This window comes from Magnolia sinica, unplaced genomic scaffold (genome assembly GCF_029962835.1).
Source record: "Magnolia sinica isolate HGM2019 unplaced genomic scaffold, MsV1 ctg119, whole genome shotgun sequence".
NCBI lineage: Eukaryota > Viridiplantae > Streptophyta > Magnoliopsida > Magnoliales > Magnoliaceae > Magnolia > Magnolia sinica.
Window position 1 is genome coordinate 138,502 of NW_026682763.1, and position 16,350 is coordinate 154,851.

The following is a 16,350-nucleotide window of genomic DNA, read 5'->3' on the forward strand; positions in this document are numbered from 1 at the left end:
ATTGAAAATAAACATTATAGTGGACTTTAAGAAAATTTTAATGGTGAGTATTCTATAACCACTTTTTCCTATGGTGTGGTCCACCTAAGATTTGGATATTACTAATTTTTTGAATCCTGACCTAAAATGACGTGGCAAAATGGATGGACGATATGGATAAAAAATATACATCATAGTGGGGCCCACTCGGGTTTGATCAGATTGGATGGAGAATAAACGTTACCATGCGCCCTACGAATAACCGTGAAAATCATTATCTCTGTTGCTATTTTTGGTGTGGTCCAGATGATCTCTGGATATAATTCATTTTTTGGGTGGTGCTATAAAATGATCTCTGAAAATAGATGAACGGTGTAGATGTAATAAATACATCACTGTGGAGCCCATATAACTTTGTTCTCCTTTGAACCGTTCATACAACTCGGAGCTCAAGGAGTGGCAGGCTCGTCTTTGCGTGACACGTACCTACAGCAGTAAGCAGCTAGCTGCTGCAAATTAAAAAAAAAATGGGGAGAGAGGGAAACGAAAAGAAAAAAAGAGGGAAAGGGGGAAAGAAGAGATTGAGAGAGAGAGAGAGAGAGTGAGAGAGAGAGAGAGGAAGAAGAAGAAGAAGAAGAACAGGAAGAAGAGCTGCAGCCGCAGCAGGGCACAGCCGCAGCCGCAGCTGCTCGAGAAGAAGAAGAAGAAGAAGAAGAAGAAGAAGAAAGAGAAGAAGAAGAAGAAAAAAAAGGAAAAAAAGGTACATTGTTTTTGGGCCCGTCACAGCCGTTACGGGTCTGTAACGGCCGTTATGGCCCGTAACGTCCCCGTAACGGCCGTTACGGTCACAGAATTCCATAACGGCCGTTTCGACCCCGTATCGCGTAACGGGTCCCACCGTTACCGTTACGTATCGGCCGTTACGGCCGATACGTAACCGATTTGGGATACCCTGGCTCGCGCTGAAGATCCGCACAAAGGCCCGTCTTAAAACGCGAGAGCGTTACTAGAGGGTCTTCTCGGATATCACATCGCATCACATACTCTTCAAATTTAGCGATGTAGTCAGCGACAGGCATTGACCCTTGGCGTAAGGATTGCCATTGGTCAAGGAGCTTCTGACGGTATGAGAGAGGAAGGTACTTCTCCTTCAACTTCTCTTTCATCTCATACCAATGTGTGATAGGGGCTTTACCAACTCTATCTATCCTACGCTCGGTGTTAGTCTAGAAGAGCTTAGCTTGACCCACAAGCTTCATCTTAGCAAACCGCATTTGACGGTTTTCTGACATGCCATACCACTCAAAGTAGTGGTCCATGTCAGCAACCCAGTCAAGGAATGCCTTGGGATCCAAGCGCCCATCAAAACTTGGGGCCTCAACTCTCACACTCTTCATTGCACGCTCATCTGGATCATAGCGGTCTTGATGACCACATGTGGCTTGTGCCTCTCGCACCACACCACGACCGTTACCACGATCTCTATCCTCACTACCACCACGTGTGGCAGCGCGTTCTTCCATGATTCCTTCCACTTGGGAGTGCGCATCTTCCCCTACAGCGGGGTTTTCCTTTTGGGACGCCTCTAGTTGCTCCACCTTAGTCATGGTAATGGTAATTTAGTTCTCAAGGCGGGCAAACTCACGCCTTTGACCCGCTTCTAGGGCGGTTATCTTTTGTATCAATTGAACAAGTTGCTCAGATAACTGCTCGTTATTCAATTGAACAAGTCCGAAACCTCTACCTCTTCTCGTGGGCATACAATGAAGACTTGAACCAAACTCTACCAAACTAGACTACTAGGTGTTATGACTTTCAAGATGAATGCGATGAATGCAAAACTACTATGAACTGACACAATTAAGTTGAAACAGGAAACAACTCAAATCTGAAAATTTTCCAGATTAGGAACTTTCTAAAATTGGAAAGTTTCTAAAATTGAAAACTTTCTAAACCTGGAACTTTCCTAAGTTAAACGTAAAAATCAAAACCCTAATTTGATAACTCGATCTAAACAAAAACCATGCAAGCCTAGGCTTTGATACCAAATTTGATGCAGGACAGCCCTAATTACAATGCATGCTCATGGACATAATTAAACAGCGGAAATAAAAGGAATAAATGATCTAAAATTCTAACAGTAATCATCATAACTGAGAAAATCATAAATGAAACATACAATGGAGTGGGCCATCACTACAACCATGGATTATGGAATTCAATTACTACTTAGGTTGGATCCGGCGAGGGATGAGACCTCCCGATCTTGCATGGTCACACCCAATCGATCAATAAAGATCACTAGTTCGAAGAACCAAGAAGTTTCTCGGATTAGAGATTTGAGAATTTGGGGGTTTAGGGTTTAGATCGATTCTCAAGATTTTGATCGAAGAAGGATTAGCAAAAACTGGAAAATAGAAGGAAAAAAATTATTACCTTGAAGAAGTTGGAGGGGCACAAGAAGAAATTAGAAGAAGAAGATCAAGGGAAGAGAAGAAGCACCATTAGAGAGAAGAGAGGAAGGAGGCAACCAAAGGGTTTGCTTTTCATTATTCAATAGTTGAAATTCGAGTTTAAGGCTTTAGCCCACTTAAATAAGCAAATAAAGACATAAAATTACTAAAATACCCCTAGAATAAGCAAATAAAGTATAAAATTACTAAAAGACCCCTAACTAAGTCAAAAACGCGCAAATAACATAAGTACGAGAAAGTTTGGGTGCTCGGTCTTCTTTCTCCAATCTTCCTTCACATGTGTCTTCCCTGAGTGGGGTCTTCTATATGTCCAATCACATGTGAAAGGTCATCAGCTCCTCAATAGTCGCCTATCCATAAGGACGACACTTGTGGTTGGCGCTTTCTTCGTTGGTACACCTTGAATGCACTTGTGTCCGCATCAAATATGCTCCCTTTCATGATGTTTTTGGGCTTGGCTTATATGCACATTGATACCATTATCCAAATCCTTGACCAATAGAGCATAATTCAACTTGAAAAGACTCTCATCCCTGATCATGCAAGTGATAAGAGGTGGTAGCCAATAAATGTAAAAGGTGATCACGCCTCATCATGTAATCACATCCTGAAAATACCTTGGCACATGATTGGACTTAGGGTGCGAGTAGACTGGCATGTCGGCAAATAAAGGGAGTCAGAGCATCTTGATGAACAAAAGGGTTTGTCAATAAATCTCTAACATCCCTCTAGTGGGTATTTAACTTAACACAATGCACATGTCTCACTTAATCTCCATATAGTGGTACTATATTTCATCATGCTTTAATTCATTATTGAATGTTGGAATCTCATGTAATGTGAAAGGACAACATCTATTCCTTGACAAAACCTCCAAATTCAAATTTTGCTCCGAATTACTACACAATGAGCAATATCACTACCTTCTATGGATGAAAGAGCAGTAAAAGTTTGTTCCTAGCTAGACTAGGAGATAATCTCTCCATTCCATAAGGAAACAAAACTCATGGAAGGTTTCCCTCACTCCGATCATCTCCCCAGATAGGCTTGTTAAATGTCAGCACCTTCAACTAAATGTGTCAAAAACATTTCTTTCTTCTCTCTTAGAGTATTAACAACTTAGTTTGAAAACCTACCAATCGCTTAAGTTAGTGTTACTCGAGAATTATTTTGCATGTACACGATATATGGTGATGAAGTGCAAACTCAACAATCAAGAGACTAAATGTGTCAATTGCAAACTACAAAACAGACTATACCACTCAGCAAGGAACCTTTAACTTAATCAGCAAGGACTTCCGTAATTAGGGTGAAGCACGCACCAGCGAACCTTTAACTTACTCAACAAAGGCTTCCATACATAGGGATTTATATTAGCATGGAGTTTTGTAACCAAAATTACGCAAGAACTCTTAGATATCTTCGCCCTATGAGAGGTTTAAGAATTTCCTATAATAGTTGATAACACCTGAATATTGATGGGATTTTTCCTCCCAGGCTCGACCGGTTGAGAGCCTGGCTCGACTCGAACTCCAGCGACTTCGGGTTTAATTTTCTCCACGTTGCTCGACCGGTCGAGGGTCTACTCGACCAGTCGAGGACCCTGCTCGACCAGTCGAGGTTATGCAGATTCACTTCCACGATTTTGTGCGGATTGCGGAATTTTGAGGCGGTTTTCGCACTCATGCGAAAGAGAGTTTCCTAAACTATAAATAGGAGGTACCTAGGGCTTTCTAGGTAATGCAAGAGGGTTTCCTAAAGCTTTACAAGGATTTGTTAAAGGGTTTAGGGCTATCAAAGGTGTGTGTGTGTGTGAGAGAGAGAGACAGAGAGAGAGAGAGAGAGAGAGAGAGAGAGGAAGCTTGTGGAAAGGAGGTTATGCTCATATAGGTGATCTATTGTGCACTCGATATCTCAGCTCTTCTACGTCCTCATAATCGGTTAGATCTCTCCATTTTTCTTTATTCTCTTATTGTTTATCCACTCCTGCGTGAGTGAAAAAGGTTTGATCCAAACAGTGTGTGCTTTTAATGGGTTGTAACGTTCTACTTCATAATGGATTATTGCTCTGGACTAGGTCCCATGGTTTTTACCTCTTTAAGGGTTTTCCACATAAAAATATCTTGTGTTGTGTGGTTTGTGCTTTGATTTATTTCATTGCTCTATTATCCCATAATTCTAGTGTTTTTAGGAGGCTAGATCCTAAAGTTTTATGCAACGGCCCCCAACAAAGTGGTATCAGAGCGTCTAGGTTTATTGAACAAAGTGGGATCAGTTCTGAATTATGAAAGGTGGCTCATCAAGGATGATCAATTTCAATGGTTTAAACTGGACCATATGGAAGGCTAAGATGGAGGACTTGCTTTATTGCAAGGACTTGTATTCTCCAATTCAAAGCATATCAGCAAAGTCAAAGGATATGACAGATGATGATTGGAAGAAATTGGACTGGAAGGCGATGGGGTTTATTAGACAATGGTTGGACGATTCCATATTTCACCATATGTCTACGGAGACCTCAGCCGCTAACCTATGGCTGAAACTACAAGGGCTGCATGAGAGGAAGACAGCCGGCAATAAAATTTTCCTGATAAGATGACTTGTGAATCTCAAGTTCAAAGATGGTGGTTCTGTGGCTGAGCACATGAATGAGGTCAGCAATATTTTGAACCAACTCTCCGTTATGAAGATGGTCTTGGATGATGAATTACAAGCTTTACTATTGCTTAGCTCATTGCCTGATAGTTGGGAGACATTGGTGGTGTCTCTAAGTAACCCCGCGCCAGACGGAAAGGTATCCATGAAACAAGTAACTAGTTGTTTCTTCAATGAGGAGACAAGGAGGAAGTCTCAGGGGTCTACTCAGCAAGAGGCCCTTGTGACACAAGAACGGGGGAGAGGAAAGAACAGAAAGGGCGGGAAGGCCCGAGATAAATCAAGAGGCAAGTCAAGTACCAGGAAGGATGTTGAATGCTGGAATTGTAGCAAGAAGGGCCTCTATAAGCATGAATGTCGTAAGAATAAGAACGACAAGAAAGGAAAAGGAAAGGAGAAGGAAGATTAATCAGATTCCACTACGGTCGCTTCAGATGGCGACGTTGTAGTTATATTTTCTGCAGATCATGATGTTTGTCTCATGGCTACGAGTCAGGACACCGACCGGGTAATAGACTCGGGAGCTTCGTTTCATGCGACTCTACGTAGGGACTTCTTCACAAGCTAGAAGTCAGGTGACTATGGGACCGTGAAGATGGAAAATTCTGGCATATTGAAGATCATAGGGGTCGGTGATATTTATGTGAAGACCGATGTGGGCTGCACATTGGTTCTCAGGGATGTGAGGCATATCCCAAACCTTCGCCTCAACTTGATGTCAACGGGAAGGTTGGATGATGATGACTATGAAAGCTGATTTGTTGGTGGGCGCTGGAAGCTCATCAAGGGATCATTGATTGCGACCAGAGAAAAGAAGTGTTGCACCCTTTACAAGGCAAGTGTCAGTATGTGCAAGGGTGGGTTGAATGCAACGGAAGATTCAGCTATTGACATGTGGCACAGCCGTCTAGGTCATATGAGTGAAAAAGGGCTTCAGGTACTAGCGAGGAAGCGGCTCCTTCCAGACGTGACAGGTATACCTCTCAAAACCTGTATTGATGGTTTATCAGGGAAAGAGCATAGAGTTTCATTTGTTAAAACTGCTTCTCATGTTAATAAAGTGGGGCATTGTATTTTGTCACTTTTATAGATGATGCATCTAGGAGGGTTTGGGTTTATACTTTGAAATCCAAAGACGAGGTCTTTGGTATGTTTAAATGGTTTCATGATATGGTCGAAAGAGAGACAAGTAGATCATTAAAGTGCATTCGTACTGACAATGGTGGTGAATACATCGGTGACTTTCATAAGTATTGTAAGTCCTTGGGTATACGGCATGAACAGACGGTTCCTAAGACCCCCCAACATAATGGTATGGCTGAGCGAATGAATCGCACCATTATTGGGAGAATCAGATGCATGTTATCCCATGCGAAGTTGCCCAAGACGTTCTGGGGAAAAGCAATGCACACGGCAGTATATTTGATAAACAGGTCACCATCAACCCCGTTAAATGGAGAAGTACCCGAGAAGGTGTGGACTGGATAGGATCCATCTTACAGTCATCTCAAGGTGTTTAGATGCAGGGCATCCGTTCACGTACCAAAAGATGAGAGGTCCAAGCTCGATATGAAGATCAGGCAGTGTGTGTTCTTTGGGTACGATGATGAAAAGTTCGGTTACAGATTGTGAGATCCAACTGAGAAGAAGCTCGTCAGGAGCAGAGATGTGATTTTCTTTGAAGATCAGTGTATAAAAGACATTGGTAAGTCAGAGAAGAACTAGCCTAGTTCAGGTGAGCTAGAGGACATGGATCCAGTTATTCCTCCCGTGGTGCCTGATGACGGAGGAGTACAGCAAGGTGCAGAGGACGAGGGAGTTCCTACAGAAGATGGACCGGGGAGCAGCCTCTACTTGATCCACCTGTTGAGTCACAGGTGAGGAGGTCATCTAGTGACAAACAGCCGTCCAAGAGGTACTCACCGCATGAGTACATTATGCTTACTAATGGGGGAGAGCCAGAAGACTATTCTGAGGTCCTAGCCGACGAGCATAAGGGGGACTGGTTAAAAGCTATGCAAGAGGAGATGGAATCCTTGCATAAGAACCACACCTATAATATAGTGAAATTGCCTAAGGGCAAGAAAGCTCTGAGCAACAAGGGGGTGTTCAGAAAGAAGATTGAGCAGAAGAATTTACAGACGAGGTTCAAGACCAGACTTGTAGTGAAAGGGTTCGGTAAGAGGAAAGGTATAGACTTCGAGGAGATATTCTCACCAGTGGTGAAGATGACATCCATACGGGTGTTGCTTGGGTTGGCAGCTAGCATGGATCTGGAGATAAAGCAGTTAGATGTTAAAACTACTTTTCTCCATACTGACCTGGAAGAAGAGATCTACATGCACCAACCAGAGGGGTTCGAAGTCAAGGGCAAAGAGCATATGGTGTGTACATTGAGGAAGAGCTTGTATAGGCTGAAACAAGCTCCAAGGCAATGGTACAAGAAGTTCGACTCGTTCATGTTAAAGCATGGGTATGACAAAACAGATTCAGACCACTGTGTATTCACGCGTAAGTTTTCAGATGGTGATTTCTTAGTTCTGCTGTTATACATTGATGACATGCCCATCATGGGAAAAGACATCAAGAAGATCGACAGGCTGAAACAAGAGTTAGGTAAGTCGTTTACGATGAAAGACTTGGGCCAGGCTAAGCAGATCCTAGGAATGAAGATAACACGTGACAGCAACAGGAAGCTTTGGTTGTCACAAGAGCGGTATATTGAGAAAGTCCTAGAGTGGTTCAATATGAATGCAGCGAAGCCGGTTAGTACTCCACTGGATGGTCACTTCAGATTGAGTGACAGACTATCCCAAGACAAAGACAGAGGTGGATGAGATGTAGAAGATACCCTACGCATTAGTAGTAGGAAGTTTGATGTATGCTATGGTGTGTACACGCCCAGACATAACATATGCGGTTGGTGTTGTCAGCCGATACCTTGCCAATCCTGGCAAAGAGCATTGGGCAGCGGTGAACTGGATACTGCGGTATCTAAGAGGCCTATCCAGATTGAGCCTATGCTATGGTGATGGAAAACCTGCGTTAGAGGGCTACACAAATGCAGATATGGTAGGTGACATAGACTCCAAGAAGTCTACATCGGGGTTCATGTTCATGTTTGTAGGGGGAGTGATCTCTTGGCAGAGCAAGCTAGAGAAGGTCGTAGCATTGTTGACGACAGAGGCCGAGTACATTGTGGTCACAGAGGCATGTAAAGAGATGCTTTGGATGAAGAGGTTCCGACAGGAACTTAGCCTGAAGCAGGAATAGCACGTGGTCTATTGCGATAGTCAAAGTGCTATTAACTTGAGCAAGAATCCAAGTCAGCACTCCAAATCGAAGCACATAGAGATTTGGTATCATTGGATCAGAGATACTTTGGAACAGAGGGTGTTACAACTTGAGAAGGTCCACACGGACGATAATGGGTCAGATATGATGACCAAGGCATTGCTCAAGGGTAAGTTTGAGGTTTGTAGAAACGTGGCTGGCTTGAAGAAGGCGGATCTCTCCTAAGTTGGAAAGGGGGAGATTTGATGAGATTTTTCCTCCCAGGCTCGACCAGTCGAGAGCCTAGCTCGATTGGTGGAGGGTGAGGCTCGACTAGTTGAGGCCTGGTTCGACTTGAACTCCAGTGACTTCGGGTTTAATTTTCTCCGCACTGCTCTACCAGTCGAGGGGTCTGCTCGACCGGTCGAGGGTCCGCTCAACCAATCGATGTTATGCAGATTCACTTTCACGATTTTGTGTGGATTGCAGAATTTTGGGGCGGTTTTCACACCCATGCGAAAGGGAGTTTCCTAAACTATAAATAGGAGGTACCTAGGGCTTTCTGGATAAGGCAAGAGGGTTTCCTAAAGCTTTACAAAGGTTTGCTAAAAGGTTTAGGGCTATCAAAGGTGTGTGTGTGTGTGTGTGTGAGAGAGAGGAAGCTTGTGAAAGGGAGGTTATGCTCATATAGGTGATCTATTGTGCACTCAATATATCAACGCTTCTACGTCCTCGTAATCGGTTAGATCTCTTTGTTTTTCTTTATTCTCTTATCGTTTATCCGCACCTGCGTGAGTGAAAACCGTTTGATCCAAGTGGTATGTGCTTGTGATCGGTTGTAACGTTCTACTTCATAGTGGATTGTTACTCTGGACTAGATCCAGTGGTTTTTACCTCTTTGAGGGTTTTTCACGTAAAAATCTCTTATGTCGTGTGATTTGTGCTTTGATTTATTTCATTGCTTTATTATCCCATAATTCTGGTGCTTTTTGGGAGGCTAGATCCTAAGGTTTTGTGCAACGGCCCCCAACAAATATTCCATATTTATCTTCTCAATTACATTAGCTTTCCTGGTATTTAAGTGCTAAATTGATTCATTAACATATGTTTTCTATATATGAGGAGATTTTGAACCTAAAAAAGAATACATGCTTAAAAAGATAGATTAAAGCTAAAAATGAGATCAAGCTAAAGGTGATGAAGAATTAAAGAACAATATTGAAGATTTTAAGTGCCAAAGATCCAAGAAAATCGAGTACAAAGGATGGAGACAAGATTAAAAAATCACGCAGTGCATTAACAAAAGTAATAGATTGTTCAGGCTCACTTGAGGTTGGCTTAGGTGATGAAGAATTAAAGAACAATATTAAAGATTTTAAGTGCCAAAGATCTAAGAAAATCGAGTACAAAGGATGGGAGACAAGACTAAAAAAATCATGCAATGCATTAACAGAAATAATAGACTATTCAGCCTCACTAGAGGTTGGCTCTGTCCAACCGAATGTGCATAGAACAGTCTAATGATAAATTATGATTTTCGGAGTTAACTCAGCTCGACACTTAGGGCTGACCAAAGGTGCTTTCGGTGTCATCGAAGGGAGGTTCGGTGTGACCAAAAGAAGACAGACTTGAGAAGAAATTTGAGGAAATTTGGCTGCAACCGAGAGACCCATTCGATGCGACTGAAGGCTACAGTCGGTGCGACCGAAGTGTAACAAAAGTGCGGAATTCTAAAGTCGATTCCAAGTCGGTGCAAGTTTTTCCTATTTAAAGAGGTGTTTTAGACTTTCCTAAGTACGAATTATGGCTTGAAAGAGAGACTTAGGGGTGGCGGAGCTTCTACTGAGTTGTTCTTCTTCTTCAATCCTTCGGTTCTAGTTTGTCATTTATGTTTTTCTTTTGTTTTTGTTATAGGATATTAGTCATGCTAGGCAAATCTCTTAGCTAAGGCTAAGGGATGAAGCTTCTAGTTCAATTGCAGTATTTAGTTTCTTTGACTTAATAACATTGATTTGAATGATGATAATAGATTGAAATAGATTTGGATTTACTTTGAAGTCTTTTAGTTATTTATTTATGGATTTGTTGTGCACTAAAGGTATAATGAATGCTTTGATTTAACAATTGTTTAACATAAATTAAAGAATGATTCAATCTATATAATTGATTGATCTATTATCGCCTAAGGGTGCCTTAGATGCTTTTGATTTCCTGCGATTGAGATCTGCGTGCTTCATGAGAGAATCGTTCAATCAAAATCATATCTTATTGGTGTTGATGATTGGTTTAATAGAATTATCTTCCAATTGGATAGGATAAGACTTCGATTTGAATTGAGTTATAAAAATTGAATGAGTGAATGAGATATTGTGATTGCTATGAGTGGATTCTTGGATTCTTAGTCTTTTATTTATTATTAAATTTTTTTTTTTTACCTGTTTGCTGGATTAAAACCTAAACAACTCATTACCTTTAAATTAGTTCTAAGTTGTGTTCCCCATATCCTAAGGATTCGATCTTGGTCTCACCGAGTAAAACTACATCGCAACCCTGCACTTGGGGTTGTCAACCCTTGGGTTCAATCACGTTTTTGGCATCGTTTCCTGGGAGTGGTGTAAACACAATTAGGATTAGGTTTTCTATTTCGATTTCTATTTTAGGTTAGGTTTACCTATTTTTATGAATTTCTCTAACATAGGGTTTTTTAGTTCTAATTTCAAATTTTTTATAAGGTTTGTGCTATTTCAGATTTTCTAACACCACTAACATCTATTACTTATCTTTGTTTATAGGATCTTCAAGTCTACCTCTTCCCTACTAATTACATCTTTCCTTACTCCCTCTCCTTGCGGAATCACACAGATCTAGATTTAGGATAGTAATCCAAGAGCAACAAGCAATCACAAGAGAACATAAAGAATTAACATGGAAAACCCTTGCAGGAAAAAATCACGGCACAAAGCTACCGAATTCCACTATGAAAGCATATATTACTAAGAGAAAGGACTTACCCGATTCGAACAACCTCGAATCTCACCCTTGCTACACCCTTTAGAAACCCTAAAACCCTTTTAGGAACCCCTAGCCCTAGGAACCCTTATTTATAGTTTAGGAAACTCCCCTTCCGCATCTCTGGGAAACCGCCTTAAATTTATGCAATCCGCACAAAATCCATGCAGAATCTGCGTAACCCTCTCCTAGTCGAAGGAGGGCTTCGACCGGTCGAGCAGCGCGGAATAGCAAAATCAATAGCCTCTGGACTTCGAGTCGAGCGGTCGAGCAGCACATTTACAGATTTAAGACATCAATTTTCGACAATCTCCACCATATCTTCAATCTTCAACTGTGTAGCTTCTTAACCTCTTCTCTTATCTCTGCATTACATCATAGCTTCTTGTGCATACTACATCCTTCTTTTCTGCCATCGCTAAGCCTAGAAAAGTTGCACAGAACTTAAACTTCTCTATAAGAACAATCTATGTGACCATGTCTGCCGGATCAGAATCCACGTGCCCAACCACCTTGGCTCCTGTCTTCTCAAAAGGAAAGACGTAGTCTTCTTACCATCTCACCGCCACCTAATATTGCTTGCCAAGGTATTTGCTCACAATACTGATAGCCTATGAAATAACCGGTCTACCACAGACCATGGCATGCACTGCCAACCGCATTCGAATAAGGCTCATGAGATATATCCTGCTTTTCCTCATCTGTTTTGGGACATGTCCTGAGGAAAACTTGAGGAGATACGCGTAGGGAACGCTCTCCAGCTTTACATGGTCCATCACCTCCTTAATCAATACCTACCCAAGGTATTCTGTCTGAGATAACTAAAGCCTACTCCTCTTTCAGTCTCAATGCCAAGAACCATCTTTGCAGCCCCCCGATCCTTCATCTTGAATATCCCACTTAACCGAGTCTTCAGTACATTGATTTCAGATATGTCATAATTGGTGAACTACATGTCATTAACATACAATACCTAACCCACCGTGAATGAATCAAACAATTGCCTAAGCGACAAGTCATACCATGACCTCCTGCAAAGTCTTTTCTCAGCCCCTTTAACTTCAAACCGCTCTGGTTACTTCATGTAGATCTGCTCTTCCAATTTCCCATATAGAAGTACAGATTCTACATCCATCCTTCCAGCTTAAGATCACATTAGCCAACCAGCGCCAATCACGGATCTAATAAACACCTGCTATATCGTCGGCGCGAATATCTATGAGAAGTCAATCCCTTCTCTCTGATGAGCATAACCCTTCGCTACCAACCTCGCTCTGTATCTATGTTGTATCCTCATGAAGATCCACCTACATCCAACCGCTTTCTAGCTCACAGGAAGCTCCACCAGCTCCCATATGTCAGTCTGATACAACGAGTCCATCACATCGCCCATAGTCACCTTCCACTTCTCAGCGTCAGGCTCACCTAGAGTCATCTGAATAGAAGATAAATCCCCTGCGATATTGGAGTTGTCCATGTACCTCGCCGATATCCTGCGATTATGCCGTGTGATTCTTCTCACAGGTGGCTCCTCCACCTGCTCTGTATCCCTGTCCGCGCATCTCAGCCTTCATGCCCTGCCCGCTCTTGTGGCCATGCACATCATGTCACACACGTGCAGAGGTGGAATCCACTACAGCCATTGCAGCTCCACCTTTTGAAGTGCTCCCAATCAACCTGTACATGTTATCGAGTCATTGCGCTTTCATGATTACCCGTGCCCCCTTAGATACCTTAAGAGCACCATCAATACCTGTGAACTTACAACCCATTGCCTCAAGTACACCAAGAGAAATCAGATTCTTCTTCAAATCAGGAATATGTCTGACATTAGTCAAGGTACGCTCCACCCCATCAACCATCTTGATGCGCACCATGCCAACAGCCACAACAATTACAAGCAATGTCATTGCCTATAAATACCTGTCCACCATCGCACTCCTTGTAACTGGTGAACCAACTCCGATGAGGAGTCATGTGAAAAGATGCCCATGTCTAGCATCCACTCGTCCTTACGATCATTGCATGGCCGTCTGATCGCAGATACAGACAAAACATCACCATCACATCCACTCGATCCATCTGATGTGGCAGCATTAGCCTCCCTGTACGAAGCCTCATAATCTTCTCTCTTAGATTTAGGATTTGTACAATCCTTCTTCACACGTCCTTCCATCCCACAATTCCAATACTTTACCTTTCCTTTGCCCTTGCCCTTTGATTTGGACCTAGAACCTGTACCTTGTTCAGAATTCCTACCCAGTGTTCAAATTGTCGACGAAATGTCGATATTATCGGCGATAATATCGGTGTCGCTAGTCTAGCGATACCGAAACCCCAATTTTTCGTTTCTCTCCCTATTATCGGCGAAAAATCGGAGATATTGTCGATAATTTTGGATTATCGCCGAGAATATCGACCGTAGCCACCAACCACGCAGCCAACAGCCCATTTTTTCGATAAATAGGTAAAAATAAGGGGAAAAAAATAAAAAAATCGCTTTGATTTCGCTGTTTTTGTAAATGCGTGAGAGTGATAGCGAACCTGGTTAATCGAAACTCACAGCTCCGAAGAATGCCTCCTGTCGATCTTCGAACATTGCAAAGAGGTAAGAAAAACCACAAAATCCCCTTTCTCTTTTCCATTTGAAGCTTGAAATTTCGGCGAAAAATCAGCGATTTTAGGAATTTCCTCGCGATTTGGGAATAATATAGGGTTTCGAAACCCTCGCTCAAAAACCCCCTTTCTTCGGCAAGAATCCCTCGCGAACGACATTTCAGGGTTTTCTTCGTCTTTTTTTTTTTTTTTTTTTCTTTATTTCGGGCTTGATATGAGGACGCGGATTGGCTGGTGTACCTTACACCAGCAGTATCCCTGCTGTATTCACGTCAGCAAGTTAAGTGGGTCTGATGACGTGGTATGTGTTATCCAGACCGTTAATCCATTTGGCGAGCTCGTCGTAAGGAGTCAGAAGAAAAATGAGACAGATCTAACTATCAAGTGGACCACACTGCAAAAAGCAGTGGGAAATTGAACGTCTACCATTAAAACACGTTTTTGGGTCACGGAAGTTTTGGATCAATATGAAATTTGTTTTTCCTCTTCATTCATGTCTTTGTGACATTATGAACAGATTGGATGGATAATAAACGTTACGGTGGTCCCTATGAAGGTTTCAACGGTGTACATCAATCTTCCCGCAGTTTTGTGTGGTGGGGTCCACTAAAGCTTTGGATCTGCCTCATTCTCTACGTAATGCCTTAAAATAATATCTCCAAATGAATGGACGTTGTGGATACAACATGTACATCTTAGTAGGGTCCACGGAACTTGATGACGTGTAGCGAGTGTCCCTACGGCAGTATCTAATCCGGGTCCGGTTTTTACGCGGAAAGCACGTTGCGTACTGAGTTATACGCTCTAACCGTATAGAGTAAACTCTAGTAGGCCCACCGTGAATGCATCTAGTCCATCCACACCGTCCATCCGTTTTTTCATATTATTTTAGGGGTTGAGACCAAAATTTAAGCATACCCAAAGATCAAGTGGACCATACCATTGGAAACAGTTGGAATAACACTTCCACCATCGAAACATTTCTTGGGCCCACAGTGATGTTTATTTGTCATCCAACCTGTTCATGAGATCACACAGACATGGATGAAGGGAAAACACAAATACAAGCTTGATCCAAAACTTCCGTGGCCCCCAAGAAATTTTCAACAGTAGATGTTCAATTCACACTATTTCCCATTATGTGTTCCACTTGAGGTTTGGATATAGTTCATTTCTATGCTCAAGCCCAAAATTTATCTATTAAAATGGTTGGACGGAGTGGATAAAATACATAAATTATGGTGGACCCACAGAGTTTACACAGCACGCTTAACCTATTGAGTTACTCGGTACGCAATCGGCTCTTCCTTTTAACATAAGTGGTGTGTGAACGTCACCAAGTTCTGTGGACCCCACCATGATGTATGTGTTATATCCACATGGTCCATCCAATTAGCGAGACCATTTTAGGTAGTGAACCCAAAAATGAGGTAGATCCAAAGCTAGGGTGGACCACACTGCCAAGGCAATGGGGACAATGATTCCTACCGTTGAAACCTTCCTAGGCGCCATGGCCCACAGTGGTGCTTATTTGTCATCCAAGTCGTTCATAAGATCACACGGGGATGGATGAAAGTAAGATACAAAAATGACGTGGATCCAAAACTTTTGTGGCCCTAATAATTTTTCAATGGTAGGCATGTTCAATTCACATTGTTTCCTGTGGTGTGGTCCATTAAAGCATTGGATATGCTTCATCTTTGGGATCAAGCCTTAAAATTATCTTGTAAAATGGATGGATGGGGTGGATAAAATACATAAATCACAATGGGCTCCACACAGTGATAAGCGTACTGATTTATAGGGTGCGCGCGTGTCACTTGTTTGTATCCGTGGATTGATGGGTCAATGTTATGTGGGGCCATCATAATGATAAATATTTTATCAATGTTGTCCATTTATTTTGATAGATAATTTTAAGGCACGAGTCTAAAATGAGACAGATCTGCATGACTGCATCTCAGGTGGACCACACTAAAGGAAACAGTGGCGATTAAATGCTCACCATTAAAAACTTCATAGGCCATTGTAATGGTTTTTTTTTTCTTGCCATCCAACCTCATGATTAGGTTACACAGATCTTGATGAAGCGAAAACATTGTTTAGATTATGTTAAAATTTGCCACATGTACCATTTTCAAATGTTAGGTATCAAGCGTCATACACAGCCAAAGTATCAAATACCACACTGATTGGATAATCTAATCCATCCTTGATTTGGCATCTTTGAGTTCATTTACTTTTACATGTCTTAATTACTGTATACCAGCTGCATTTGTATTATATAAACTAATTTTGGTTACTATTTAAGTGATTTCTTATGACAACGCATACTTTTTGGCCC